The sequence below is a fragment of the Lissotriton helveticus genome, chromosome 8 (genome assembly GCF_964261635.1).
Source record: "Lissotriton helveticus chromosome 8, aLisHel1.1, whole genome shotgun sequence".
NCBI classification, from domain to species: Eukaryota; Metazoa; Chordata; class Amphibia; order Caudata; family Salamandridae; genus Lissotriton; species Lissotriton helveticus.
Genome location: NC_136069.1, coordinates 836020577 through 836035317, shown reverse-complemented (window position 1 = coordinate 836035317; position 14741 = coordinate 836020577).

The following is a 14741-nucleotide window of genomic DNA, read 5'->3' as shown; positions in this document are numbered from 1 at the left end:
AGTAACCGATCGTCTGGTTAGTACAAGTCCCAGAATGCCTTTGGGTGTGGGTCAGTGTTGCAGGGGGTGGGTATTGTGCCTGTTGACTTTGGCCCCCAAGTCGAGTGTGATCGCCGTACATCGCCGCCTCCTCAGCTCCCCAACCGCAGCAACCCCCTTGACACAGGTCAATCTTTGGCAGGGGCGGGTCGGAAGTCCAACTAGCCCAGGGTGCCCTCGATGAGAACAACACCGCCTCTTATTTTCCCAGGTGCGGAGGTGGGCTTCAGTCCTTCCGTTACCACGGATTAAGCCAAGATTCCACCGAAGCAGAGACCAGTAGTTGCTGAAGCCGACTTTGAGCTGCGGGGACCTCCAAAAGCGCGACTCTGGAACTCGCGCTGACAAATGAGTAGAACTCCTCCAAACACATGAAGAAATAGAGGCCACAGCAGGGGAGAACAGTGGAGGCACCTTTATTCAGCAGCAGCACACCCATTGCGAATGCATTTCGGCGTCCATGACGCCTTCTTCAGCGCCGGGGGTATGAAACAGGATGTCCATCTGGGGGTAAATGCCCTGCCCCATCCTGTTAAATGATGCACATAAGTCCGCCCCCAAGGTGAGTAGTCCCAGCATACACTTCCTGCTAGTAACCGATCGTCTGGTTACTACAAGTCCCAGAATGCCTTTGGGTGTGGGTCAGTGTTGCAGGGGGTGGGTATTGTGCCTGTTGACTTTGGCCCCCAAGTCGAGTGTGATCGCCGTACATCGCCGCCTCCTCAGCTCCCCAACCGCAGCAACCCCCTTGACCCAGGTCAATCTTTGGCGGGGGCGGGTCGGAAGTCCAACTAGCCCAGGGTGCCCTCGATGAGAACAACACCGCCTCTTCTTTTCCCAGGTGCTGAGCTGGGCTTCAGTCCTTCCGTTACCACGGATTTAGCCAAGATTCCACCGAAGCAAAGACCAGTAGTTGCTGAAGCCGACTTTGAGCTGCGGGGACCTCCAAAAGCGCGACTCTGGAACTCGCGCTAACAAATGAGTAGAACTCCTTCAAACACATGAAGAAATAGAGGCCACAGCAGGGGAGAACAGTGGAGGCACCTTTATTCAGCAGCAGCACACCCATTGCGAATGCATTTCGGCGTCCATGACGCCTTCTTCAGCGCCGGGGGTATGAAACAGGATGTCCATCTGGGGGTAAATGCCCTGCCCCATCCTGTTAAATGATGCACATAAGTCCGCCCCCAAGGTGAGTAGTCCCAGCATACACTTCCTGCTAGTAACCGATCGTCTGGTTACTACAAGTCCCAGAATGCCTTTGGGTGTGGGTCAGTGTTGCAGGGGGTGGGTATTGTGCCTGTTGACTTTGGCCCCCAAGTCGAGTGTGATCGCCGTACATCGCCGCTATCTCAGCTCCCCAACCGCAGCAACCCCCTTGACCCAGGTCAATCTTTGGCGGGGGCGGGTCGGAAGTCCAACTAGCCCAGGGTGCCTTCGATGAGAACAACACCAATGTGCCCGAAAGCTTATGAAAGCGCACACTAGACAAGCTGAACCTTTCGGGTATTTTTCGAGGCAGGAGCTGGCGCTGATGTTCCTTGGATTATTTTTCTTAGACCTGACGCGTTTCATGGCTGCTGCCATTCATCAGAGGTCGCTTAGTAAAAGATTTGTGCAGGCAGTTCTGGTTACCTTTATTGGGTTGCATTCATGCCACGCCCTCAGTGGGCTGCTCGATGTTTACAATGCATACTGGTTACAGTAGTCCCATCCAGAACCAAAGTCACACCTGAAGTAGGTCCTGCTATTGTGTCATGATTGTAAGCATTATTCACCCATAGTGGGCCCAGGAAATCAGAGCGAGCTAATTTTCGCCGCAGTTTGCCAAACCGTATTCAAGTCCGGACCCAGTTCCGAACACGGCCTCCTTTTTGGTGCAAGGACGGTGCTGCTTTCCGCGACAGGGCTGCCGCGTAAGTAAGTGTCCACTTCAGGTGTGACTTTGGTTCTGGATGGGACTACTGTAACCAGGATGCATAAAACACATACCAATGCTCCATCTGCTACTAATCATACAAGCCACGTTAACACCAGTGAGCAAATCAATTCAAATGAAAATGAAGATGACGATGATGCAATGACTTCTGACTCTGTCTCTACTGCGAGTGGGTCCAGCTCTGATGCCTCAATGCACAATGTACAAAAACCTGTTTTTTTAAACTTAGAACAGGAGATGGATTTTATCGTGGACCAGCGCTTACAGACATTGCGACCGAGACAGCGAGGGCAATCAAAAAACACAATTGCAACAAACGCAGGAGAGAAAGGAGGCGAAAACACAAACAGAAAACAAGAAATAAATCAGAAAACATGGATTGGGCAGGCGGCAATAGATAACTCTATAATCAACCTTTCCACAATTACACTTAGTAAGGCTGAAGAACAGTTGTTGTTCCTGGGACTCAATTTTTGCCCTGTTCAAAGCTTTAACTACAGTACAACAAGGATTGATATTTATTGCTTCATTCGCAAACTAAAACTAAAAAAACATTTTGCTTTGAAAAACAATGTTGATCTTACCGCTTTGCCTCCTACTATTGATTTGGCCATCCAACCTATAGACCAAGTCAATGCCTTACATGCTTCTGACGCTCATGTTTTCTTAGACGCCTCAGACCTTTCTAAAACTCAAACAGACACTATAGAAATAGACCCTGACCAAGCCACTCAGATGAGGTTGGAAAAAATCGGTGTCATACAAAAGGGTGCAGGACTTAGTCCTTTCAAGAGCAAATCTACATTTATACCGCTGATGCCAAAAGATAGCATCGACGTATTTCATGACTGTGTAACCAAAGACTTGAAGGAACTATATCTTAAAACAAAGAACAAAAAAAGTAAGAAATTCTCTAATATTAAACGTCAATATGTGAACTTAATGAAAAAGTTAATCGAAAATCATGAAATTGTGATTAAGAATTCAGATAAAGGTGGTAACCTTGTAATTTGGCCTAAGATTGAGTACATAACAGAAGCTAACAGGCAGTTAAATGACAAACACTGTTATACTAAGTCCAACAATAGGGAATACACAAATGCTAAAGCAACTTTGAACAAATTGCTTGGGCAGTGGAGAAGAGAGGGTTTAATTTCTTTTGAGGAGCACAAATTTATGAATGTTGAGTTTCCCGTCCTCCCCTCCCTATACCTCATTCCCAAAATTCATAAAGGTGTCAGCCCTGTGCCAGGCAGGCCAATAATCTCTGCCATCAAAAGCATGGGCGAAAAAGTGGGAGAATACGTTGATTTTTTCCTGCAGGACTTTGTTAAACAATTGCCTAGTTTTGTTAGAGATACAAGCGATTTTTTATCTAAAATAAGGAATTTGCAATGTACTCCCAACATGTTACTAATCACACTTGATGTAGAATCGCTCTACACGAGCATTGACCACATCCAAGGATTAGCAGCAGTTGAAATTTTTTTGGCCAAACGTCCCATCATGTATTACGAACACAACAAAGTTATTGTGCAGTTGATCGAATGGTGCTTGCACAATAATTATTTTCTTTTTGGCAAAGAAATATTCAGACAATTGAGGGGTGTGGCTATGGGGGCCTGTTTCTCCCCCAGCTATGCGTGTCTCCACGTCGGCTGGTGGGAGGAACAGGTCCTCTCTAAAAGCCACACAAAATATATGCAGGAAAATGTGAAATGTTATCTCAGATATATTGACGACATTTTCATCCTTTGGGAAGGAAGTGCTGAATTGGCAGCTGATTTCGTCAGTGAGATAAACAATAACTCTCTTAATCTGAATTTTACTGCCCATATCCTTGCCACACGTATACAGTTTCTAGATGTAGAAATGTATGTTGCTAATTCTGTGATTCACACCACTTTACACAGAAAACCCACTGCGGGTAACACGATTTTACATGCCAGCAGTCTGCATCCTAGACACACTATCTCCAGTATACCTTACGGTGAAATCTTAAGGCTGAAGAGAATATGCAGCACCACTTCTGATTTTGAATCTTGTTTAAAGGACATGATTGTTCGTTTAAAAGCTCGTGGATATACTGCTACCATGTTGAAATCTGCCATTGAAAAATCTAAGACTAGAACCAGGGACAGTCTTTTTAAGGACATTACGCCTCAGGTTGTGACCCAAACCGTTCCTTATGCTGACAGTCCCCGCCTGATTACTGCCTTTAGTTGTCAAGATAGGCAGTTAAAAGCCATCTTGAAGAAAAACTGGCCTATACTATTAAGTAACACTATTTTGGGATCTAAGCTTCCCCCCACTCCAGTAGTTACGTTTAGGAGGGCTTAGAATATGGGATCAGCCTTGGACAAGGCTGCCCCAGAACTCAAGCAAAAACCCTCTTGGTTTCCATCTGCCTGAGGCTTCCGCAAATGCTCCACCTGTCGAGCCTGTAAGTCTGGGATAAATATGACTCATTATTCTACCCCATTCTGTCAGGAAAGCATACCTATCAACGGCAATTACAACTGTAAAACCGATCGCGCTGTACATGTCCTGACGTGCACCTGTGGCCTGAATTATATTGGCAGTACCAGGCTGCAGGTGCATGTCAGGATATTGCAGCACCTAAGAGCTATTGTACATAGTGATCCAGCTTACCCCGTTGCTCGACATTTCAAGTCTGTCCATAACAAAGACTTGACTTGCCTAAAATATTATGTAGTTGGAGCTATTCCTCAGCTTAGAAGAGGTGGAGATCGTGATATTAAACTAAGGCAGGTGGAAACGAAAATGATATTAGAGTTTGACAGTCATTGGCCTAATGGGTTAAATAATACGGAGGAGATGCATCACTATCTGTAATATATTTTATGAATCTATTCAGTGATTGACACTCTCTCCGTACACCCATATTGATTTAAACCCATTTTATACGCTCAATAGTAAGGTTCCCTATTATTGCGTGCATCGTATCGGAACTTCTTAACTTTTTTGAAAATGATTACTTTTTGAAAATGTTTACATTGAATTATCCACTTGTACATATTAGCATATATATATATATATATATATATATATATATATATGTTTATACAAGATGCCTGTGACATGAGAGGCAACACTGCAGGGCTCTCCCATCCGGGCTAGAATGTCGCAGTGCGCTTCTGCACGATGCATGGAGTGATGTGCCCGACGCGTTTCTGGGGGACTCCACCCCCGTCATCAGGGGCTGCTTCCTGTCGACTTACGATGTGTGTCATACTATTTGTGGACATTTTCTATCAGGCAAACCCATGGACAGCATATATCCTCTTCAGTTGGAGTTATGGGATTTGTAGTCCGTGCATCGTGCAGAAGCGCACAGAAGCGCACTGCGACATTCTAGCCCGGATGGGAGAGCCCTGCAGTGTTGCCTCTCATGTCACAGGCATCTTGTATAAACATTTTCCACGCGGCGCCTGGCCGCGGAGAGAGCACCATCGCCTGTTGCTCTGTAATGGTGAGCAGCGGGATGAAGCTTGTAGCATCCAAACTTCTTGGCTGTAAGGAGCGCAGGACTCACTTTATTTGCAGCGCGCCTAAGCTCGAACAGCAGCCTACTTAAGGTATTTAATGAAAGCATTATGGACCCAAGACTATCGATGTGCTTTTCACCTACGGACTACAAATCCCATAACTCCAACTGAAGAGGACATATGCTGTCCATGGGTTTGCCTGATAGAAAATGTCCACAAATAGTATGACACACATCGTAAGTCGACAGGAAGCAGCCCCTGATGACGGGGGTGGAGTCCCCCAGAAACGCGTCGGGCACATCACTCCATGCATCGTGCAGAAGCGCACTGCGACATTCTAGCCCGGATGGGAGAGCCCTGCAGTGTTGCCTCTCATGTCACAGGCATCTTGTATAAACATTTTCCACGCGGCGCCTGGCCGCGGAGAGAGCACCATCGCCTGTTGCTCTGTAATGGTGAGCAGCGGGATGAAGCTTGTAGCATCCAAACTTCTTGGCTGTAAGGAGCGCAGGACTCGTCACTTTATTTGCAGCGCGCCTAAGCTCGAACAGCAGCCTACTTAAGGTATTTAATGAAAGCATTATGGACCCAAGACTATCGATGTGCTTTTCACCTACGGACTACAAATCCCATAACTCCAACTGAAGAGGACATATGCTGTCCATGGGTTTGCCTGATAGAAAATGTCCACAAATAGTATGACACACATCGTAAGTCGACAGGAAGCAGCCCCTGATGACGGGGGTGGAGTCCCCCAGAAACGCGTCGGGCACATCACTCCATGCATCGTGCAGAAGCGCACTGCGACATTCTAGCCCGGATGGGAGAGCCCTGCAGTGTTGCCTCTCATGTCACAGGCATCTTGTATAAACATATATATATATATATATATATATATATATATATATATATATATATATATATAAATATATATATATATATATATATATATATATATTACCTACTGGCGGTCGCCAGTAGGTATATATAGTTAGGATTTTTTCCCTATGGGATTTTTGAAAATTCTATGTCTAATAACTTTGGCGTTTGTGGACGGAATTGGCTGAAATGTTCAGGAAAATGGCACATTTTGTTTCTGAGCAGCCCCTGAAAATTTTGGGGGGGTTCGTCAAGGGGGGGCCGAGAAAAAAGGGGGGTCCCAAAACGCGTTTTTCCCATGTTAATTTCCATAGGGCTGTTGGCCTCACTTTTAGCCCGAACGGCTGAATGGATTTGCACGAAACTTGGCAAAATTGTAGGGACTGGTAGCCCGATGTGCCTTTTGTAGGTCTCAATATATGTGCTCCAGTGGATTTTGAGAAATTAACGTTTAAAAAAAGATATATATCTGTAACAGCGGACTGGGCAGCGGCCCAGGACGCGTACTTGTCGCGCAACGGAGCTTTGTGAAGCGAAGCTGATTGGTTCTCCGGCGTCTGTCAACATTCCAAACAGTCCGTAGCGGCCGCCATCTTGTCTCTCGGTAGGATCGAGAGACAAGAGGAGGTCAAAACAAAGGGGGAAATAACTATAAGGGGGCATAGAAAATGTCCACAAATAGTATGACACACATCGTAAGTCGACAGGAAGCAGCCCCTGATGACGGGGGTGGAGTCCCCCAGAAACGCGTCGGGCACATCACTCCATGCATCGTGCAGAAGCGCACTGCGACATTCTAGCCCGGATGGGAGAGCCCTGCAGTGTTGCCTCTCATGTCACAGGCATCTTGTATAAACATTTTCCACGCGGCGCCTGGCCGCGGAGAGAGCACCATCGCCTGTTGCTCTGTAATGGTGAGCAGCGGGATGAAGCTTGTAGCATCCAAACTTCTTGGCTGTAAGGAGCGCAGGACTCGTCACTTTATTTGCAGCGCGCCTAAGCTCGAACAGCAGCCTACTTAAGGTATTTAATGAAAGCATTATGGACCCAAGACTATCGATGTGCTTTTCACCTACGGACTACAAATCCCATAACTCCAACTGAAGAGGACATATGCTGTCCATGGGTTTGCCTGATAGAAAATGTCCACAAATAGTATGACACACATCGTAAGTCGACAGGAAGCAGCCCCTGATGACGGGGGTGGAGTCCCCCAGAAACGCGTCGGGCACATCACTCCATGCATCGTGCAGAAGCGCACTGCGACATTCTAGCCCGGATGGGAGAGCCCTGCAGTGTTGCCTCTCATGTCACAGGCATCTTGTATAAACATTTTCCACGCGGCGCCTGGCCGCGGAGAGAGCACCATCGCCTGTTGCTCTGTAATGGTGAGCAGCGGTATGAAGCTTGTAGCATCCAAATTTCTTGGCTGTAAGGAGCGCAGGCCTCGTCACTTTATTTGCAGCGCGCCTAAGCTCGAACAGCAGCCTACTTAAGGTATTTAATGAAAGCATTATGGACCCAAGACTATCGATGTGCTTTTCACCTACGGACTACAAATCCCATAACTCCAACTGAAGAGGACATATGCTGTCCATGGGTTTGCCTGATAGAAAATGTCCACAAATAGTATGACACACATCGTAAGTCGACAGGAAGCAGCCCCTGATGACGGGGGTGGAGTCCCCCAGAATCGCGTCGGGCACATCACTCCATGCATCGTGCAGAAGCGCACTGCGACATTCTAGCCCGGATGGGAGAGCCCTGCAGTGTTGCCTCTCATGTCACAGGCATCTTGTATAAACATTTTCCACGCGGCGCCTGGCCGCGGAGAGAGCACCATCGCCTGTTGCTCTGTAATGGTGAGCAGCGGGATGAAGCTTGTAGCATCCAAACTTCTTGGCTGTAAGGAGCGCAGGACTCATCACTTTATTTGCAGCGCGCCTAAGCTCGAACAGCAGCCTACTTAAGGTATTTAATGAAAGCATTATGGACCCAAGACTATCGATGTGCTTTTCACCTACGGACTACAAATCCCATAACTCCAACTGAAGAGGACATATGCTGTCCATGGGTTTGCCTGATAGAAAATGTCCACAAATAGTATGACACACATCGTAAGTCGACAGGAAGCAGCCCCTGATGACGGGGGTGGAGTCCCCCAGAAACGCGTCGGGCACATCACTCCATGCATCGTGCAGAAGCGCACTGCGACATTCTAGCCCGGATGGGAGAGCCCTGCAGTGTTGCCTCTCATGTCACAGGCATCTTGTATAAACATTTTCCACATGGCGCCTGGCCGCGGAAAGAGCACCATCGCCTGTTGCTCTGTAATGGTGAGCAGCGGGATGAAGCTTGTAGCATCCAAACTTCTTGGCTGTAAGGAGCGCAGGACTCGTCACTTTATTTGCAGCGCGCCTAAGCTCGAACAGCAGCCTACTTAAGGTATTTAATGAAAGCATTATGGACCCAAGACTATCGATGTGCTTTTCACCTACGGACTACAAATCCCATAACTCCAACTGAAGAGGACATATGCTGTCCATGGGTTTGCCTGATAGAAAATGTCCACAAATAGTATGACACACATCGTAAGTCGACAGGAAGCAGCCCCTGATGACGGGGGTGGAGTCCCCCAGAAACGCGTCGGGCACATCACTCCATGCATCGTGCAGAAGCGCACTGCGACATTCTAGCCCGGATGGGAGAGCCCTGCAGTGTTGCCTCTCATGTCACAGGCATCTTGTATAAACATTTTCCACGCAGCGCCTGGCCGCGGAGAGAGCACCATCGCCTGTTGCTCTGTAATGGTGAGCAGCGGGATGAAGCTTGTAGCATCCAAACTTCTTGGCTGTAAGGAGCGCAGGACTCGTCACTTTATTTGCAGCGCGCCTAAGCTCGAACAGCAGCCTACTTAAGGTATTTAATGAAAGCATTATGGACCCAAGACTATCGATGTGCTTTTCACCTACGGACTACAAATCCCATAACTCCAACTGAAGAGGACATATGCTGTCCATGGGTTTGCCTGATAGAAAATGTCCACAAATAGTATGACACACATCGTAAGTCGACAGGAAGCAGCCCCTGATGACGGGGGTGGAGTCCCCCAGAAACGCGTCGGGCACATCACTCCATGCATCGTGCAGAAGCGCACTGCGACATTCTAGCCCGGATGGGAGAGCCCTGCAGTGTTGCCTCTCATGTCACAGGCATCTTGTATAAACATTTTCCACGCGGCGCCTGGCCGCGGAGAGAGCACCATCGCCTGTTGCTCTGTAATGGTGGCAGCGGGATGAAGCTTGTAGCATCCAAACTTCTTGGCTGTAAGGAGCGCAGGACTCGTCACTTTATTTGCAGCGCGCCTAAGCTCGAACAGCAGCCTACTTAAGGTATTTAATGAAAGCATTATGGACCCAAGACTATCGATGTGCTTTTCACCTACGGACTACAAATCCCATAACTCCAACTGAAGAGGACATATGCTGTCCATGGGTTTGCCTGATAGAAAATGTCCACAAATAGTATGACACACATCGTAAGTCGACAGGAAGCAGCCCCTGATGACGGGGGTGGAGTCCCCCAGAAACGCGTCGGGCACATCACTCCATGCATCGTGCAGAAGCGCACTGCGACATTCTAGCCCGGATGGGAGAGCCCTGCAGTGTTGCCTCTCATGTCACAGGCATCTTGTATAAACATTTTCCACGCGGCGCCTGGCCGCGGAGAGAGCACCATCGCCTGTTGCTCTGTAATGGTGAGCAGCGGGATGAAGCTTGTAGCATCCAAACTTCTTGGCTGTAAGGAGCGCAGGACTCGTCACTTTATTTGCAGCGCGCCTAAGCTCGAACAGCAGCCTACTTAAGGTATTTAATGAAAGCATTATGGACCCAAGACTATCGATGTGCTTTTCACCTACGGACTACAAATCCCATAACTCCAACTGAAGAGGACATATGCTGTCCATGGGTTTGCCTGATAGAAAATGTCCACAAATAGTATGACACACATCGTAAGTCGACAGGAAGCAGCCCCTGATGACGGGGGTGGAGTCCCCCAGAAACGCGTCGGGCACATCACTCCATGCATCGTGCAGAAGCGCACTGCGACATTCTAGCCCGGATGGGAGAGCCCTGCAGTGTTGCCTCTCATGTCACAGGCATCTTGTATAAACATATATATATATATATATATATATATATATATATATATATATATATATATATAAATATATATATATATATATATATATATATATTACCTACTGGCGGTCGCCAGTAGGTATATATAGTTAGGATTTTTTCCCTATGGGATTTTTGAAAATTCTATGTCTAATAACTTTGGCGTTTGTGGACGGAATTGGCTGAAATGTTCAGGAAAATGGCACATTTTGTTTCTGAGCAGCCCCTGAAAATTTTGGGGGGGTTCGTCAAGGGGGGGCCGAGAAAAAAGGGGGGTCCCAAAACGCGTTTTTCCCATGTTAATTTCCATAGGGCTGTTGGCCTCACTTTTAGCCCGAACGGCTGAATGGATTTGCACGAAACTTGGCAAAATTGTAGGGACTGGTAGCCCGATGTGCCTTTTGTAGGTCTCAATATATGTGCTCCAGTGGATTTTGAGAAATTAACGTTTAAAAAAAGATATATATCTGTAACAGCGGACTGGGCAGCGGCCCAGGACGCGTACTTGTCGCGCAACGGAGCTTTGTGAAGCGAAGCTGATTGGTTCTCCGGCGTCTGTCAACATTCCAAACAGTCCGTAGCGGCCGCCATCTTGTCTCTCGGTAGGATCGAGAGACAAGAGGAGGTCAAAACAAAGGGGGAAATAACTATAAGGGGGCATAGTAGATCCTCGCTGACCCCCTAGGTTTGATGTGGAGGTTTTAAAAGGGCCCCGCGGGGCAAAAAAAAATAATAATAATAATAATCGAACGGCTGAATGGATTTGCACGAAACTTGGCAAAATATTAGGGACTGGTAGCCCGATGTGCCTTTGCTAGGTCTCAATATATGTGCTCCAGTGGATTTAAAGAAATTAACATTCAAAAAAAGATATATATCTGTAACAGCGCTCCGCTTCGCGTAACGGAGGTTTGCGAAGCTGATTGGTCATTCTGTCACTGGGCTATAGTTGGGCTACATCTGGCTGATATTTGGGCTACATTTGTTTTTTTGTGTGTCTGGCGGCCATCTTTGGGCTACATTGGGCTACATTGGGCTACATTTGGGCTCCAACATATATATAGGCCAATGTAGCCCAATATATATTTTTCAAAGTTAATTTTCGTAAAAACCACTGGAGCATATATCTTGAGACATAGCAAAGGCACATCGGGCTACCAGTCCCTACAATTTTGCCAAGTTTCGTGGAAATCCATTCAGCCGTTCGAGCTAAAAGTGAGTCCAACCGCCCTATGGAAATGAAGGAAATGAATGGGTAATTTGTAATTAGCAAATAGCTCATCGCAAACTAGGAATGGTAAAGAATCGCTATTTATTCCTTAAAGTTCGCTATTTAGGAAATGCAAAAAACTTTGATGATACATATGGCGGTTCATCTCTAACAAGATAAGAAGCATAGGGATACATTTATGATGACTGGCGCATCACCAGGGATGTGTTAGTCATTCTGTGCCGCTGTTCCGTCACCTATGGTGTGCTGCATTTACAATGCGGCGCATCATGGGGCAAAAACAGCACAGATGCGTGATGTATCTGTGCCGTAAAGGTGGCGCATTGCTGGAGTTGTATCGCAAGTGTGATGAAGCTCCAGCAAGGGTCGGGGGTGCCCCTGTCGCAGGGTTTCTGTTCTCACACAGAACTGTGGACAGAGGATTGGAACCTCGGCGAATTAGGGTGTCCCAAAACTCACGTTAGTAATCAAAAACTCCTTAGCAAGCTAGGTACAGTGTCACATTGGATATAACAAACTCTCAATGTTTAGACAATCCAGAATATGAACTTATAGTACCTCAGGATACGTGGAACTCATGAACAGTCGGTCGTTATATATTTCTTAGAAACCAGAACATGGAGTTAAGAAGAACACATGTGTATTTGAAATGTTTATTTACTAATGCCGTCTTCACAGGCGTAGTATCTTAGATAATACAAGTACACATATTATCAGTAGCAAAATTACCAGCATAGTTACTAGTACATAAAAAGCGAATGGTGATAGTATGTTAACATGCTGTAAATGAATAAGAGTTAGCAACACTTATAAGCAGCCGCGGGCCGTGGAGGGAGTTACGGTGGGGCAGGGAGGCGGGGAGGGGGAGGGGCAAGGTAGAGAGGGCTCCACCCTGCTTCTCCCCCTCCCCGCCTCCCTGCCTCACCGTAACTCCCTCCACGGCCCGCGGCTGCTTATATCTCACCCTCCCTAATACACATATTATATTATTTGCTAAGAAGGTCTCTTTGTGTTGGTTTAGGGCGTGCCCATACTTTAGTGTCTTAGATTTGAAGGAATCACATCAGCATACACCAGCTCTCTCTTCATGTGAGCCGCATCAACTGTTGTGTATGTGTGTTCGGCAAAGCAATATAAAACCCGCCTCATGCCCAGAATTGGCAGAAGTTGCACTTATGTTATGAGTATGAAGTCGTGGAGATCAGACCTCATAACAATTCTGTATCGTGTTGTTCTTGAAACTTTAGCACTCGCTGTACAGATATAGTTTAACAAGCAAAGCAGATAGTAGAGCAATAACATATTATTCTCATGTAAACCACGATGAACTACTAGGTGGAAAGCTAAAGCAACAACTAAGTGTCGTGTGCAGAAGTTGCAAAAAAGGAAAAATGGCGTTTAAACCGGTAATGAGCCCATGCTAACTTAACACGGTGTAAAGATATCCAGGACCTAGATGACACCTCCCCATGATCCGGAAACGAACTGAATAAGATAATAGAAGTGCCATCTCATGAGAGCAGATTGCAAGTTTATATGTGGACGGTCCGCAAGGTAAAGCATTAAAAACTAGGAAAATTTAATGCTAAAGAAAAATAAAACAGCCAAGTACTTTATCGAGTCTTAAGCCAATATGCAAGGTAAATAATAAAAACTTGACAAATAAGTCAATGAATTGTCAATGAAATGCTAGTACTCAGCATATCAAACATGAAAAAGGTCTATGATATAACTGTGTATGCAAAATAAGCTGCAACAGCCTCCAATAGGAAGTCACCGTCTTCATCCGAAAACAGTTCAGCCATCCAATTTAAAAGCGGAAAAGAACATACGTGCTCTCCCAGCACCGGATCCTCTATCACCATCAGAGGACAGCTCGGTGGGTTTTCAAGAAAGCTCTGTTCCAAGAAAGACTGTGCTGCCGCCAGTAAATTCCAGGGACCAAGTAGTCCATGCATCAATGCCACAGCCATAATCCTTTCGCCAGGACAAACCAACTCGTGAGTAATGATAGGAGTCATCAGCTGATTAAAGTCGACGTCAGGAGAAACCGGTCCGCAGAGACACAAATCAATGGCCCAATCGAAATCACAGGTCAGGCAGTGAAATACAGGCTGGACACAGGTGAAGTAGGAGAATCGAAAAGATAATCCATATGCCGTGCTTAATATCGCCAACGGCATTGTGCCATAATATTCTAGCATGCGATTGCGGAACAGTGTCAGCAGCTGCAGGGTGGGAGGTTGCATAGGAGGGACATCCATATTTAAAAATGTAAAAAAGCACAAGAGCGTCCGCTGGTAATGCAAGTAAAAATGCCAATCCACGAACCAGAGTGGAGAAAATAGAATGAAAGGAAGCAGGGATGAGTCCAAAGATTTTCTCAAATGAAGTCACGAGACCACTGGTAACAACTTTAAAAAAGTGCGCCAGGGACTTTGCGGAGGATGCGTTAAAGATAGTCGGAACCATCTTGCTGAATTTGAAAGGCAAATCTGAATTGAAAAGTGTGTGCACCTCTGTACGGGTGTTCGCTATGTGAAGCACGAAAGTTTCACGGGCCGAACTCAAGGCCACCTCTCTCTGAGACAAAAGAGCTCTTATTCTTGCCATGCCGTTGAAATCTGTCCCAAGGTTGGTATTTGTGGCCAGATTGAAAACTCCCTATGTTCATGTGTGGGAGGAAATAGAACATTTCTGCAGCAAATAACCCGTTCACTTACTGTTACGATAAAAGGAATACTTTTAATTAACTCAGAACAATCTTCATTATTGAGCATCAAATAACTACCATTTTCCAACAACTTGAACGTGGGGATGATAGCAGGAACTGGCGTGCCTTGCAACACGCAAGCCATATTTGGTCGGTGTTTGTTGCATGAACCGTGTAACTGTATGTGCCTACACATTAGTGAATGATCTGGCGTCTCAGTGCATTCCTCTCCATTCAGATAAACTTCTTG